The following is a 14,736-nucleotide window of genomic DNA, read 5'->3' as shown; positions in this document are numbered from 1 at the left end:
CAATTACAATTCATTATTTTTTCCGAGTTCACATGAAAACACACGCATAACTCTTAAACTTAAAAAAATATACACATTTCATACGTGCACTATATAAAAATTTCTCTCTCATGCTACCTGTCACCTATGCACCCCGGTACGGAAAACTCAAGGGGAAGAAAACAGAAAACATCTGCCGAACACCTCAACATGCCAAGCCCGGTGTTTGTGCTTTCCAGATTGTCTGTTGGGACTGTGCAAACACAGGCTGCATTATCACAATCGAGGCAGAGCTAGGACTAGAGCTCGGGTCTCTCTGAGAAGGGTCTGTGGGGGGACCAAGGTCACCTCCACGCTCTGAACTTGGCCGTGTAAACTGCAATCCCGGCCCTTCCGCTCTCTAGCTGTGCGGCCTTAGACAAATTAGTGAAACGGATTTGTTTACATTTCTCATAATAATAGACCCCACCTTGTCCTGTTGCTGCTACCCTGAGAATCAAATGAGAAAGCACACGTGTCTGACGTACAGCAAGCGCTTATGGTGAGTAGCCTCCAGGATACCCCAGGGATGCCAGCCTCCTGATGTCACCAGCAGAGGGGGATATATGCCACTGTCACGTGAAATGGGAAAGAGCTGTGTAGTTTTGTGGAAGTGACTGTGCGTAGTTTCGGAGACTGGGTCACAAAAGACGTCGTACCTCCTGCCTTGCTCTCGGTTCACTCTGGGAGAAGCTATCCATTCTGCTGTGAAGACGCTCAGGCAGACTTCTGGAAGGGCCAGAGGGACAGGGGCTGAGGCCTCCTGCCAAGAGCCAGCACCAGCTTGCTGGCCCCGTGCGTGGACCCTCTTGGAAGCAGACGCTCTCGTCCACTAGACTCAAGCCTTCAGACTGCGGTCTTGGGAGAGACGTCAAGCCAGACTGACCATTTAATCCGCTTCTGAATTCCTAACCCAAAGAAACCATGAGGTCCTAAGTGTTTATTGTTGTTTTAAGCTACTGAGGTCTGGAGCAATTCGTTCTGCAGCAACAGATAACTGTTACAGCGCTCCAGAAACCTCAAGCCCTTCGCGGAAACCAAAGCTCATGTTCATTCTGCTTCACCAAGAAACCTCCTTCCCTGAAGGAAAGACTGACTAGTTTTGCGAGGCATTTTAAGCCCTCCAGCACAGGGTTGGAGATGTAAGTAAGGGGCTGGGGATTGTAGGGATGGGGCTCTGCGTGGTGCTACTCAGGTGACCACATGCCTATTCACGTGCACACAGTGCATAGTTATTGGGAAGTTCAGAATCCCCTTACTACCGCCACCAGCCGGGGACACCTGCCCCACCACTGCCACAAATCAGTAGGCTACTTTGCATTCTCTAGATCTATTTGCTCAGACCCCAGATATGCTATCTGTCCCCACAGTTCTGGCTGCTCACTGCCTTGTTTCTTTTCCTCGGATTTCTCCCGGCCACACAAAACAATGAAAGAGAAGCACGCAAAGCCATATTTCTGGTAAAGAATCCTGTTTTCCTGTATGGTGGATCTCTCCCATCGGAGGCACGCGGGGAGCAGGAACCGGCTTAATATTTTTGCGCTAACAAGACTCGCGGTGGTAACATCCCGGTGCAGCCCTCACACCCACATCAAAATGAATCACCACCTCATCAACCCACCCGAGCACTCCAGGTTCTGTTGCCCTGTACAAAACTCCCCATCTATTGTTCCAGAAAATTTCAGAACTGTAAAAAAAAAAAAAAAAAAAAAAAGAGTCCCTAGTCTTTTTCCCCAGGTCCTAGTGATAAATGGATCGACTTCTCTCCTGTCCTGCTCTAAATGTAAGGACACGTAGGTGAATAAGTGGTCAAAAATCTGGCATCCGCTCTCTCTACGGCATCCACTGGTGATGGGACCATAAGTGACCAAGTTAGAGCTCGTTCCGTGACACAATGATTTTTCATCAAGAGCTAATGTCACAGCAACTTTAGACCCTGGCGCACTTGTCAGATGCAATGTCGCTGTAAGGCAGAAGGTCAGGAAAGCAATACCAGGGGCAAGAGAGCAGAGGCAATGGAAGTGCCAACGTGGTGCCAATTTAGGGGCCAGGGAGCCCCCCTCTTGTCAACGAAGCAAATGTGTGTTGAGCACCTACTGTGTGCCAGGCTCTGGGCTGGGTTCCTCTTGCCTATGCTACTCTCCCCTCCGTCCCCAGAGCAAACCAATCCATTAGCAGCTGTCGTGTTCACAGAACGGCAGAAAACCAGGGGTGGGCAAAGAGCTTCCTGTTTTGTAAACAGGTTGAAATGGAACACATCTGGTCTACGGTATTTTGTTATGGCAGCCTGAGGTGACTAATACGGCCCACCGAACCTAACATATTTGCTACCTAGGCCTTTACCGAAAAGGTTTGCAGGCCTAGGGAAACCTTCGAGGCAAGACAGAAAACCCCGAGAATCTTCTCCACACTCTCCGTTTATGGCAGGGAGACCTGTCGTTCTCTCCCAGGAGGATGGTCTGGTCTGAGGAACCAGATCCGTGCTTATGCACCTTCCCTCTGCTTCTGTCCTGAGTCCCCAGCAGTTCCCAAAATGTGGTGAGGAATCTGCAACATAACACGTCCAGAACTGAACTCCAGGTTCACGGCCCCTTCCCAAACCTGCTCCCCCACCTCTGCCACCCCCGGTCCATCTCTCCCCTGGTGTCTTCCCAGACTCCTCTTTCTCTTTCAACCTCCCACCATCCAACCCACCAGCAGCCAAGCCTCCCTCCGAAGTCAGTCCAGAATCCAACCCCCCGCACCCAGCCACGGCCCCGCCACCAGTCTGTCTCCACCTGGGCTCTGCGTCCACCCTTGACCCTCTCAGCCCGGGCTTCACAGGCAGCTGTTAAACCGGAAGCCAGATGGCGCCCCCGTTCTCCTCAAACCTTCCACAAGACTCGGGACCTTCTCCAAGCGACAAGCCAGAGCTGGGCCCCGCCTGCCCCCTCCGCTCCCCTCTCCCACCGCAGCTCCCGCTAGTCTCCCTCACACTCGCTCTGCTGACCTCTCACTGTTCCTCAGACGTGTGGCGCACCACCTTCCTTCTGCGACAATGCTTGTCCCTCACTGCCTCAAGTCTCCATCACCTTCTCCGTGACTTCTCCCACCAGGATCCTATGTACAGCCACAGACTCCCCCACAAGCCCATCACCCTGAACTGCTGAGGGAATGTAAGAAACTCGTCCCAGCTCTCAAACTCCCACCTACGAAGTGAAAGAGCGAACAACAAGGACACGGCATTACTCTGGGGAATAAATAAGATAATGTGTGCACAGATTTTCTGTCAACTATAAATCTCTAAACCAGGAACTGGCAAGTGTTCTTCGCAAAGGGCCAGCTAGTAAATATTTCTAGGTTTCTCGGGTCATATAGTTTGTCCCAACTATGCAATTCTGATAAGGTGGTACAAAAACAGCCAGAGACAATACCTACAAAATGGGTGTGGCTATTTACCAATAAACCTTTATTTACAAAGACAAGTGATGGGCCAGATTTGTCCCATGGGCTATAGTATACACATCCTATTCCAAACCATTGTTTACTGTTATTATTGGTAACGATAAAGAACACACATCTACATGATAACCAAAGAGGTGAACAACCTATACGCTGAAAACTACAGAAAGCTTATGAATAAACTGAAGAAGACACAAAAATGGAAAAACATTCCATGCTCATGGGTTGGAAGAATATTGTTAAAATGTCAATAATACCCAAAGCAATCTACATATGCAATGCAATTCCTATCAAAATACCACGAGCATTCTTTACAGAGCTAAAAGAAACAATTCTAAAACTCATATGGAATCAGAAAAGACCTCGAATGGCCAAAGTAATGTTGAAAACGAAAACCAAGGCATCACAATTCCACACTTCAAGCTGTATTACAAAGCTGTAATCATCAAGACAGTATGATACTGACACAAAACAGACACAGAGATCAATGGAACAGAATAGAGAACCCAGAAATGGACCCACAAACGTATGGCCAACTCATCTTTGACAAAGCAGGAAAGAACATCCAATGGAATAAAGACAGTCTCTTCAGCAAGTGGTGCTGGGAGAACTGGACAGCAACATGCAGAAGAATGAACCTGGACCCCTTTCTTACACCAGACACAAAAATAAACTCAAAATGGATGAGAGACCTCAATGTAAGACAGGAGGCCATCAAAATCCTCGAGGAGAAAACAGGCAAAAACCTCTTTGATCTTGGCCGCAGCAACTTCTTACTCAACACATCTCCAGAGGCAAGGGAAACAAAAGCAAAAATGAACTATGGGGACCTCATCAAGATAAAAAGCTTCTGCACAGTGAAGGAAACAATCAGAAAAACTAAGAGGCAACCAATGGAATGGGAGAAGATATTTGCAAATGACATATACAAAATCAATAAAGAACTTAGCAAACTCGACACCCAAAAAACAAATAATTCAGTGAAGAAATGGGCAGAAGACATGAACAGACACTCTTCCAAAGAAGACAACCAGATGGCCAACAGACCCATGAAAAAATGCTCGACATCACTCATCATCAGGGAAAGACAAAGCAAAACCACAATGAGATACCACCCAACACCTGTCAGAACGTCTGAAATTAACAACTCAGGTAACAATAAATGTTGCCGAGGATGCCGAGAAAGAGGATCTCTTTTGCATTGTTGGTGGGAATGCAAACTGGTACAGCGACTCTGAAAAACAGTGTGGGTGTTCCTCAGAAAATTAGAAATAGAACTACCCTACAACCCAGCAATTGCCCTACTAGGTATCTATCCAAAGGATACAAAAATGCTGATTCAAAGGGGTACATGCACCCCAATGTTTAATAGCCGCACTATCAACAATAGCCAAAGTATGGAAAGAGCCTAAATGCCCATCCATAGATGAATGGATGAAGAAGATATGGTGTGTGTGTATATATATGTGTGTGTGTGTGTATATATATATATATATGTATATATGTATATATACACAATGTGTATACATATATATATGTATGTATTCCATTCCACACAATGGAATATTACTCGGCGATCAAAAAGAATGAAATCTTGCCATTTGCAACAACATGGATGGAATAGAGGGTGTTACGCTAAGCAAACTTAGAGAAAGACAAATATCATGTGATTTCACTCATATGTGGAATTTAAAAAACAATGCAGATGTACATAAGGGAAGGGAAACAAAAATAATATAAAAACAGAGAGGGAGATGACCATAAGAGACTCTTAAACAGAGGACAAACTAAGGGTTGCTGGCTGGGTGTTGGGTGGGGAGAAGGGCTAAATGGGTGATGGACATTAAGGAGGACACTTGTTGGGATGAGCACTGGGTGTTATACGTAAGCGATGAGTCACTAAATTCTGTTCCTGAAATGATTATTACACTATATGTCAACCAACTTGGATTTAAATTTTTTAAAATGTATGAAAAAAAAGGATGGTAAATGCCACATGATTCAAGACATACTGTATATGTTTGTACTTCATTTCTTATTTGTTTTCTCCTGGGAGAATATAAGCTCCAGGAGGGCAGCGATCTTTATCTGTTTTTATGTGCCCTGTATCCACACCATTTCTAGCATCAAGAATAGCACATGGCACGTAGTAGCCTTTCAATAAATACTTTTGCAGGAATGAATGAATTTTATATTTTGTCAGTGATTAAATAGATCCTTCAAGTGTATTTTTTTTTTTACTATATGTAATTTTTGCCTTACAATCTGATTTTAAAGCAGTGCTTCTCAACCAAGGGACATTTAGCAACGTCTGGAGATAATTTTTCTTGTAATTGGGAAGGGATGCTGCTACACATCCTACAATGCACAAGATAGACTCTCATGACATAAAATTATCCTGCCCCAAATAGCAAGAGTATTGAGGTTGAGAGACCCTGCTTTAGTGTCTAATGTTCCGTGAAATCCAACTTCACGGTACGTACCAACGTTTAAATATACATACTCTACATCTGCTAGAAGCTTAAACAAATAAGGCATTTTTTTACCTTTCCATAAATAGAAGCCAGTGTTAGAGAATCCAAGGCCGCTAAACGTTCTGTGTAATATTCCACAATGTCTCCTCCTCAGACAACTGAGAACCTGTTGCCTCACGTTCACAAGACGGCTGCACCACCTCCAGCATCACATCTCTGTTCTGGGCAGAAAAACGGGAGGGTCAGGAGGCAAAGGACATGTTCCAGGTGAATGTGGCTGCCATTGCCTTCCACTCCTGTGGAGCCCCATCCAATGACTTCCGCTTACATTTCGTTGATCAAAACGGTCTCTGTCTCCAAGGAAGGCTGAGAAGTATGGCATGTTTTTAACTAGGAATGTCAGTGCAGCCAACAAGTTGTTGTTCTGTCGGTAAGGAGAATGGAAAATGGACATTGTACAGGCTTCTAGCATTCTCTGCCACATCCTTTGGTTTAGAATTTTCACATCTTATAAGAATTTCTCATAGCACACAAAGATAGGAGGATATTCATCACAGTAGGTCAATAGGAAAAAAAAAATGAAGACTGGCTACCAAAAAAATATATGAAGCTAATGCTGTTGGTGTCCCACCCAGATCCCTTTAAGGGTCTGGTGTCCCTCCCTCCAAGCAAAAGTGAAGGTTGGCCACTAAGGGCTCAAACCTGAGCCTTCTCCGGAGGGTTGGCTGGGTTCCTCTCCACTAGTCTAGCATGTGTATACAAATGCTTCTCTTAAGCGCTGCCTCTAGGAAACCCAGACTAAGACAACATTCATCAATAGAAGACTGATCATTTAGATTAAATCCTAAGCATATAATCATGAATGCCAATCAGAATTAAGCAAAGCTATTTACGGCGATGTTGACAAGAAGTCTAAGATTTTTTCCTCAAAAAAGCAAACAACATTATGTATAATGGACACTGACTTTTATAAAATAAAAAAAGAATGTGCCTCAATATGCTTGCCTATATTTAAATTTTTTCTATTAGAACACAAAAGAAACTGTTAACATCTCTTTTCTCCAGTAACCTTTTCATCTTTTATCCTTCTGTAGCGTTTAAATCAAGAAAAATATGGTTTTCTATTAAGACTTGAGATTTTTCACTTAAAACATCCTCATTATCAGGGCCCCTGGGCGGCTCAGTCAGTTAAGCATCCAACTCTTAACTCAATGAGTCAGGTCGTGATCTCATGGTCATGAGATTGAGCCCCACATCATCAGGCCCTGCACTGACAGCACGGAGCCTGCTTGGGATTTTCTCTCTCTCCCTCTCTCTCTCTGACCCTCCACTTGTGCTCGCTCTCTCTCTCAAAGTAAATAAATAAACATTTTTAGAAAGTTTCCATTATCCAACGTGATCAGAGTTTGGAATTTTTGGTTAGCATAGTATTTGCCACCAAAAGATTTGAAACTTTAAGAGAATTAAATAAAGGGCTTGGATTTCGGTCCTGCTCTGCTATTTACTAGTTAACTCCGATAAGCCATCCCACCTCTCAGAGGCTACCTTGTAAAGTGTGAGTTAAATACAATATATGAACCCCCAGTGGTCTTTGAGGAAGGATGAAATGAGCACTTGTAGGCTCTCTGTGAACTAGGAGTCTTTAAAAGTTACTGTTGTTATCGGTAACCAAATATACATCGAGACTTTGATGTCCATGGATACAAATTAAATACTACTACCTGGTGTGCCTCAGCCATGGTTCTGTGATGCAAATAAGAAAAACTGTCTACGGTTGATTCACACAGGAGAGCTTACCGAGAAGCTCACAGAAACACGGAGAAAGGCTAGAGAAAACGGCTTCTAAAGACAGTCGCACAAAAGGTGGTTTTTCATCCAGAATTACAGACGAAGCACATTACAGCTTTCGTAATAGTCTGACAAGGATGTGCTGTGGCCACACGTGGGGGGACTGCAGCCCGCCTGGCCAGGACCACCAACCCGGCAGCCCCCAAGCCCTGGAGAGAGGCTGTTCCCATGAACTTGGTGCTGCTGGGGCGGGCGCTGCTGGGGCAGGCACTGCTGTTCCAGAAACATGAATGTGGCTGCAGCATCACTAAAAGAGAGTCCTCTGCCATGGTTTCTTGATCATCACTGGCTACTGGGGTTAAAAAAAAAAAAAAAAGGAGTTTTGCCACAGAGAAGTCCGGGACATCCTAGCTGCAAGGGAGTCTGGTAAAGTGGGCCTTTGATATGTTCAGTTTTGAACAAAAAGATCTGATTATAGCCAACATTTATATGGTGGGAAAATCCTTTTAGAAGGGGTTTCAGATACCACAAACAAACAAGCAAAATGCTCATGGTTACCTATTTTGCAGAGGCATAGAAGTCCTTATGAGTAGCCAAAATCTAAATCATTTTTATTTATATTTTTACCAATATATTTTTATAGATTGGGCTCCCAGGGAACCTGACTCTGAGACGGAAATCGGCATCTGGTTTTTTATCGGGAAGTGCTCTTGGGATCAATGTCTGGGAGGGGAGGGAAAGAGGATTGTATAGAGGGAGAAATTTTTATTTATATATTTACAAATATATTTTTATAGATTGGGTTCTCAGGGAAGCTGACTCTGAGACAGAAATCAGCATCTAGGCTTTTATTAGGAAATGCTCTTAGGATCCACATCTCAGAAGGGAAGGGAGGGAAGGAGGATTGGACAGAGGGGGAAGTTGAGCCGTGATGCAGCTTCCAGACAGGATTTGTGGCACTTTGGCAACAAAAGAGTTGTCACAATCTTCACCATCACAACCACATGCCAAGGCAGGAAGTTGGAGGTATGGAACGCAAGGTACAGGGGCCCTTTCCTTTCCCCGATCCCAAATTTTTCCCAGAGGTCCTGAGACGACTCTGCCTTACATCTCATTGGCCAGAACTAAGTCACATGACGGCCCTCAGCTGGAAGGGGGGCTGGAAGAGTGAGTCACTGGCCAAGAAGAGAGTCAGCCACATTTGAGTTAGACTCACTAGCAAAACGACAAAACACACAGAGCGCCCACCCTCACCTTGCTGACAACCTTCTGGAACTTTCACTGAGCACCTGCTTGGCGCTAACTGTTGAGCAAAGACTTTTTACATCAACAATCTCTTCTGAGTCTCACAATAAACTTATTAGGCGAGTTCTCTCATCATGCCCGTTCTACAGATGAGGGAACTCAAGTTCAGAGAAGTGATGGGTCCAAGGTCACACAGCTTAGTCGGTAGCAGAGCTTCAACTCGAACCCGAGCTTGCGTGACCCCAGAGTCTGTGTTCACAGCTGCTTCCCTGTGTTGCTTCTCAGCATGTTAGAACACATATGGCTACACTAGCAGAGTGAGAAAGGGACAAATCCAAGGGATCTGAGAGCCTAGAAAGACTTCGTAGCAGTCTGGGACCTGGGTTGGACCATATATGGCAAAGAAGGACAGAAGGCATCACTTCTTTGACCCTGCTTCTAGATGCAAGGAGAAAACTACACTGAAATGAAAACGTTTGAGCCAAACCATCTAGTGCCTTGCTGCCCAATGTGTGGTCCACAGGTCGGCAGCACAAACATCACTCGGGAGCTTATTCGAAGTGCAAAATCTCAGGCCCTGTCCTAGACCTACTGCATCAAAATCTGCACTTCAGCAAGGTCCCCAGGTGATTCTCATGCACTGAAAAGTCTGAGTGGCACTGTTCTGGAGGGTTCAGTGACAGCTCGGACTAGGGAGTAGGCAGAGCAACCCCTTGAATTCTGACTTTGAAACTAACTCTCTGTATAATTGACTGTGGACATCATCATAATAAGCCAGTCACCACGCTTTACACAGATGATCTCATTCAGTCCTCATGGGCCATAAACAGAGCTATGGGTTACCCACTACAATTACTGGCAGAAGAGGAAACTTCCCCGATTCAGTAACTTGAACTAATGTCACATCGCTAACAACTTGGCAAAAAGCAAGACGTGAAATCCCTACAGTTTGGTTCTTAAAGTTCCATTCTTCCGAACCACACGACCTCCCCTAATTATACAGCGTTGGAGGAAGGATGAGATCATCTTTGTAAAGGGCTGGATACAGTGCCTGGTGCTTAACATACACGAACGATGAAGAGAAATAACCAGACTCGCTTTAATGAGATTTGGGCCAGTGAACTCTCAATCACCTCAGTGTGGCTATCCGCCGAAAACTTCTCCTGCCAGTTCCTGCAACCACCCAGAATACACTTCAACAACTTTCCTCCCCCATCGATCCACGCTTTATCAAATGAAAACACGTTTTCCCACTCGTCTAAAGCAAAATGTAATTAGAAAGGTGAATCTGCAGCCCTGAGTAGACCTGCAAATGGACCTCCAAAGTCTCACATAAATGATTTTGGGTTTTCCACTGTTTTGAATTAACCATGCTCCTGCCCTTATTGGCGCTGATAACTGAGCGTTAACTACATTACATGCAATTAAATTCAAAATATTTGTGCAGCAATTATACGGATTCATCAAACCTAATGGCGCAGTCACAATTTCATGGGTACTCATCAGTACCGCTCAGGAAAAAAAAAAAAAATTGGCATATAGAAATATATTCCCACAAGCTGATAATTATAAAATAAACATTGTGTCTAATGTCCTCACATGTGCGGGTATCTATCAATAGTAAACAAATTAGAAGATCCTAACAATACAGACCCTCTGCCTCGAGTATTTTTTTTTTTCAACTTTTTTTTTTAATTTTTATTTTTGGGACAGAGAGAGACAGAGCATGAACGGGGGAGGGGCAGAGAGAGAGGGAGACACAGAATCGGAAACAGGCTCCAGGCTCCGAGCCATCAGCCCAGAGCCCGACGCGGGGCTCGAACTCACGGACCTCGAGATCATGACCTGAGCTGGAGTCGGACGCTTAACCGACTGCGCCACCCAGGCGCCCCAACCTCGAGTATTTTTATGCATTCCCCATGAGCCACCAGATCCATCAAGAGAGCGTTTGTTCCGCAATCAGTGAAGAAACCACACTTGGGTTTAGTCTTTTATAAGGTTATTTCTTTTCTTTCCCCTTTGGGGTTCTTCCCAGACTCCCCTTTTTGGTTACCAGTCTACGAACCCACTGTAACGGACTTTGCGGATTCCCACCCTTAGACTCAAGGCCACTTCCAAGCTTGCCAGAAACCAAGGGGGACGTTTTCTGTGCACGCTGACCGCTTCCCACCTCAAGCGTCTAGGACGCTTTCTCTCCCTGGGACGAAATGGATCTGCTTTGGGGAGAAACCCAAGCAATGCACCCTCTTCTGATGAGGGACTAGACTCTCTTATGAAACTTTGGTGGAGGCGTACGCTCCCCCCACCCCACCCCGTAGGAGATTTATTCTCACTTCCGCTGTAGTTAAGATGCACAGAACAGGCTCGGACAGTCAAGTGAGTCTTTAGGACAAAGAAGCGGGGCTTGTGTATCAGCTACTCTGCCAAAGGCACCAGCAGCTGTGACAGAGCTACACCCAGTTTCTAGAAATGTAGGTGGCGGTGGTTCCCACGGAAGCCCCAGCCCCGGTGAGCGCCCCGGTGAAGGCAGCAGCACCTGGGCCCCGCAGTGTGGACAGCTACCCCGGTGCGATAAAACCTGGTTTCTCTGGCCCTCTGGCCCTGTACAGACCCTCTCATCAATTCCTGTTCTATCTCAAAAAGCCAGAGTTCATTTTCCGTGACTTGAAACCGAAAAGACCAACTGACGTGGACTATGTTCTTCTGTATAAAACCAACAAGGATATTCATTATGACATCGTCTGTCAGAGGCAGATGCTGGAGACCGCCTAAATGCTCAGAGTAGGAGGCGGATCAATCACGAAGTATCAAATCAATGGCTAAAAGCTAACAAGGTAGCCCATATTGTGCATTCTGAACGCCCATACGTGGAATTATTCAGGATTGAGTGTTTAAAAATTAGAACCGTGTATACGGTTTGCTACCCTGTTATAAATGCATGTACCTATAGACAGACATGTATACATGTATATGTGTGTATGGGTAAGTCATATATTATCAAGAGAGAGAATCATCTATACGCTTACACAAGCATCACATGTCTGGTAACAGGGTTTGTACCTCAGGGGAACGAGGATCCTGAAAATCAGATATGGGACCAAGTCTTAAATTTCCCTGTATATCCTTTTAAATCTTTTGAGTTTACGCGTATAAACACACATCCTCTAGGCAACAGTCAACAAAATCTCCATTTAAAGGTGTCAATAAACTCAACAATCTGAACAAGAAGGAAAAGACAGATTCCCAAACCCTGACCGAACATCGTGCATTCTTAGCAAATACCTCCAGTGGCTTTAACACCAAGACCTGCTTCTAAAGCCCTGCTCCACATTCTCAGAGAGCAGGCGTGGTCAGTGCAAGGGGCTGCTTTCTACTGCCCAGATCTCTGCACTGAGCCCACATTAATATTGCATTTTGAAGTCAATTTTTTACAAAAGAGTTCATGCTGGAAAGAGCCGCGTTCGTTGGCATCCGGAGATTTCACCAGGCGTGTGAAAGGAAGCATCAATATATTGACAACCGGCAGAGTTTCTAGACCAGCACCAACTGCCCAAGGGCTAACGTTCTGATTTTTACCAACTTTCCCACCTTTCCTGGAATATTAAGTGGAGAAGAAGATCGTGGGCTCACAATGTGCGTTTTATTTCTACCTCGGGGTGCACACAAACACACCCTCACTCACACAGGCACATCTGCGCCCTAGTTCTTCCTCTCAGAAACCTTTCAGTTATGGGAGTGTTTTCCACCAAAACGTATTTTCAGCATGAGGACAAGGGTCACTCTTGGAAAGTTGACAGGTCACTACTGTCCTTGAATATTGGTGTGGTTGCCTTTCTCCGGTAACACTCTTCCCGCTCTCTCCCAATTTGGGTCTCTTTCCTACTTTTTCACGTTCTTTCTCTGGGCATCATGCCAGACATGTAAGGCGGTGACCCACTTTATCAATCTATTACGATCTTTTAAAGCCTCTGCCATTTCGAACCAATTTATTTTTATGTGGCATCTTCCATAAAAATTATCTCAAAATACTTTGTTGAGACAAAGCAAAATTATGATAAAGCGGTTTAAGCATTTCAAGACTTCTTGGTTGTGACGATCAAGAGTTAAGCACATTTCAATAATTTCCTGTAAGTTCACAGCTCTTAATGTAAGAGTCTTATTATTCTTAGCGATTCCTGTTTTAGAGAACGGTGGCTGGCAAAAACTTACACTGAAGTCTAGATTATTCAGTGTGAGAAACGTTTAAGAGCCAAAGTGGAAAAGCATGACTGCATTCGGTTGAGACCAGTGTCCCACCCTGCTCCCCACTCCTCGCGACTTTCCCCGTTGGTCCCCTCCAGTTACCGCCATGGCGTTTGACTTTGATCCCCTCTTGCAACCCTTCCCTGCTCTGTCCTCTGGGACCCCAGATCCTACAAGTTCTCCTAACTTCCTGGCCTCTCCTAACATCCTCATTTCTGTCTGGAACCTTCCACCTGTCCCTCAGATGTCCCCCCAAACCTTGTTTTAAGGCATTTGTGGGAGATCTAAATGTACACCCAAGCCGTTCCTGATTCCCTGTTCTCTTCTTCTTTCATGTATACCTTCAAGTTTGGAGGGTTTTATTCCCCCAGTGGAATCATTCATTCTGCTGACCAACACGTGGTTAGTGTATTATTCTTCTTTTGTTCTGCTCAGAGTTTATTCTCTCTTATTTTGGTAATTGCCCTCAAGATCCCTTTTGGAAAACAAGGCCTCTGTCATCTGTGGCCCATGTGGCTTAAGTGGGGTTTTCCCCAAGTCCAGGATGCAGAGGTGGGCACAAGATCCCAGCTGACCCAAACAGAGTTCTCCATTGAGCACCGCACCCCCCGCCCCCGCCCCACCCCACCACCACAACTGGTGCAAGGATCCGTATATGGCAATAGTCTATTTTGTATGTGATCCCAGGAAGCACCAGTAGGGGGAGTAGGAGTGTGAGACAGGAGAGAGGAGCAGCCCATACAAAGTTTGTTGTCAGTGCATTTACCATGTTGGGTACCTCTCGGCAACTCTGGCGTCCAGTATAAAACAGGCTCTCGTAGCACGAGAAAGACCTCTGGGAAAGAGAGGGCAAAGGGACAGAATCATGAGCATACCTGCTGTCACTCATAAGATGTAGTGACCATTTGCCATGCTTCTTTGCCTGTTCCCAAATATGAACCCTCTCTGATCCACTTGGGTGGACGCCTACTACTGAGTCTTGATGAGAAGTAGCAACCACCTACAACTGTAAAGGCTGAAATCCTTTAACTCACATGCCAAGCCTCCCTAGTAGTTATAATGCAGGTATGGGACACCTCTCCAACCAATGGAACGCACCCAAGCCGGATTTAACAAGTGAGCTCTTGGCACTCAAGCAGCAGATATCTGTTTTGGCAAAGTTGTCTAGGTCATAGTAGATGCTCAACATTTAGCTGTTATCATGATTAAAGGGGATATTTGCAAGTATTTTCTTATATTTAAAATATAGGACCCTAGGGCACCTGCGTGGCTCAGTTGGTTAAGCATCTGGCTCTTGACTTTGACTCAGGTCATGATCTCACAGTTCATGAGTTTGAGCCCCACATCAGGCTCTGCACTGCCAGTGCTTGGGATTCTCTCTCTCTCTCTCTGCCCCTTCCCCACTCGTGTGCTCTTTTTCTCTCTCTCAAAATAAATGAATAAACTTAAAAAAATTAAAAATAAGGGGGGGAGGGGCCAAGATGGCAGAACAGCATAGAAATTTGTTTTGCATCTCATGTCCATGAAA

Source organism: Panthera onca, chromosome A3, assembly GCF_046562875.1.
Source record: "Panthera onca isolate mPanOnc1 chromosome A3, mPanOnc1 haplotype 2, whole genome shotgun sequence".
NCBI lineage: Eukaryota > Metazoa > Chordata > Mammalia > Carnivora > Felidae > Panthera > Panthera onca.
The sequence above is the reverse complement of the archived record's forward strand: the minus strand, read 5'-3'. Positions refer to the sequence as shown.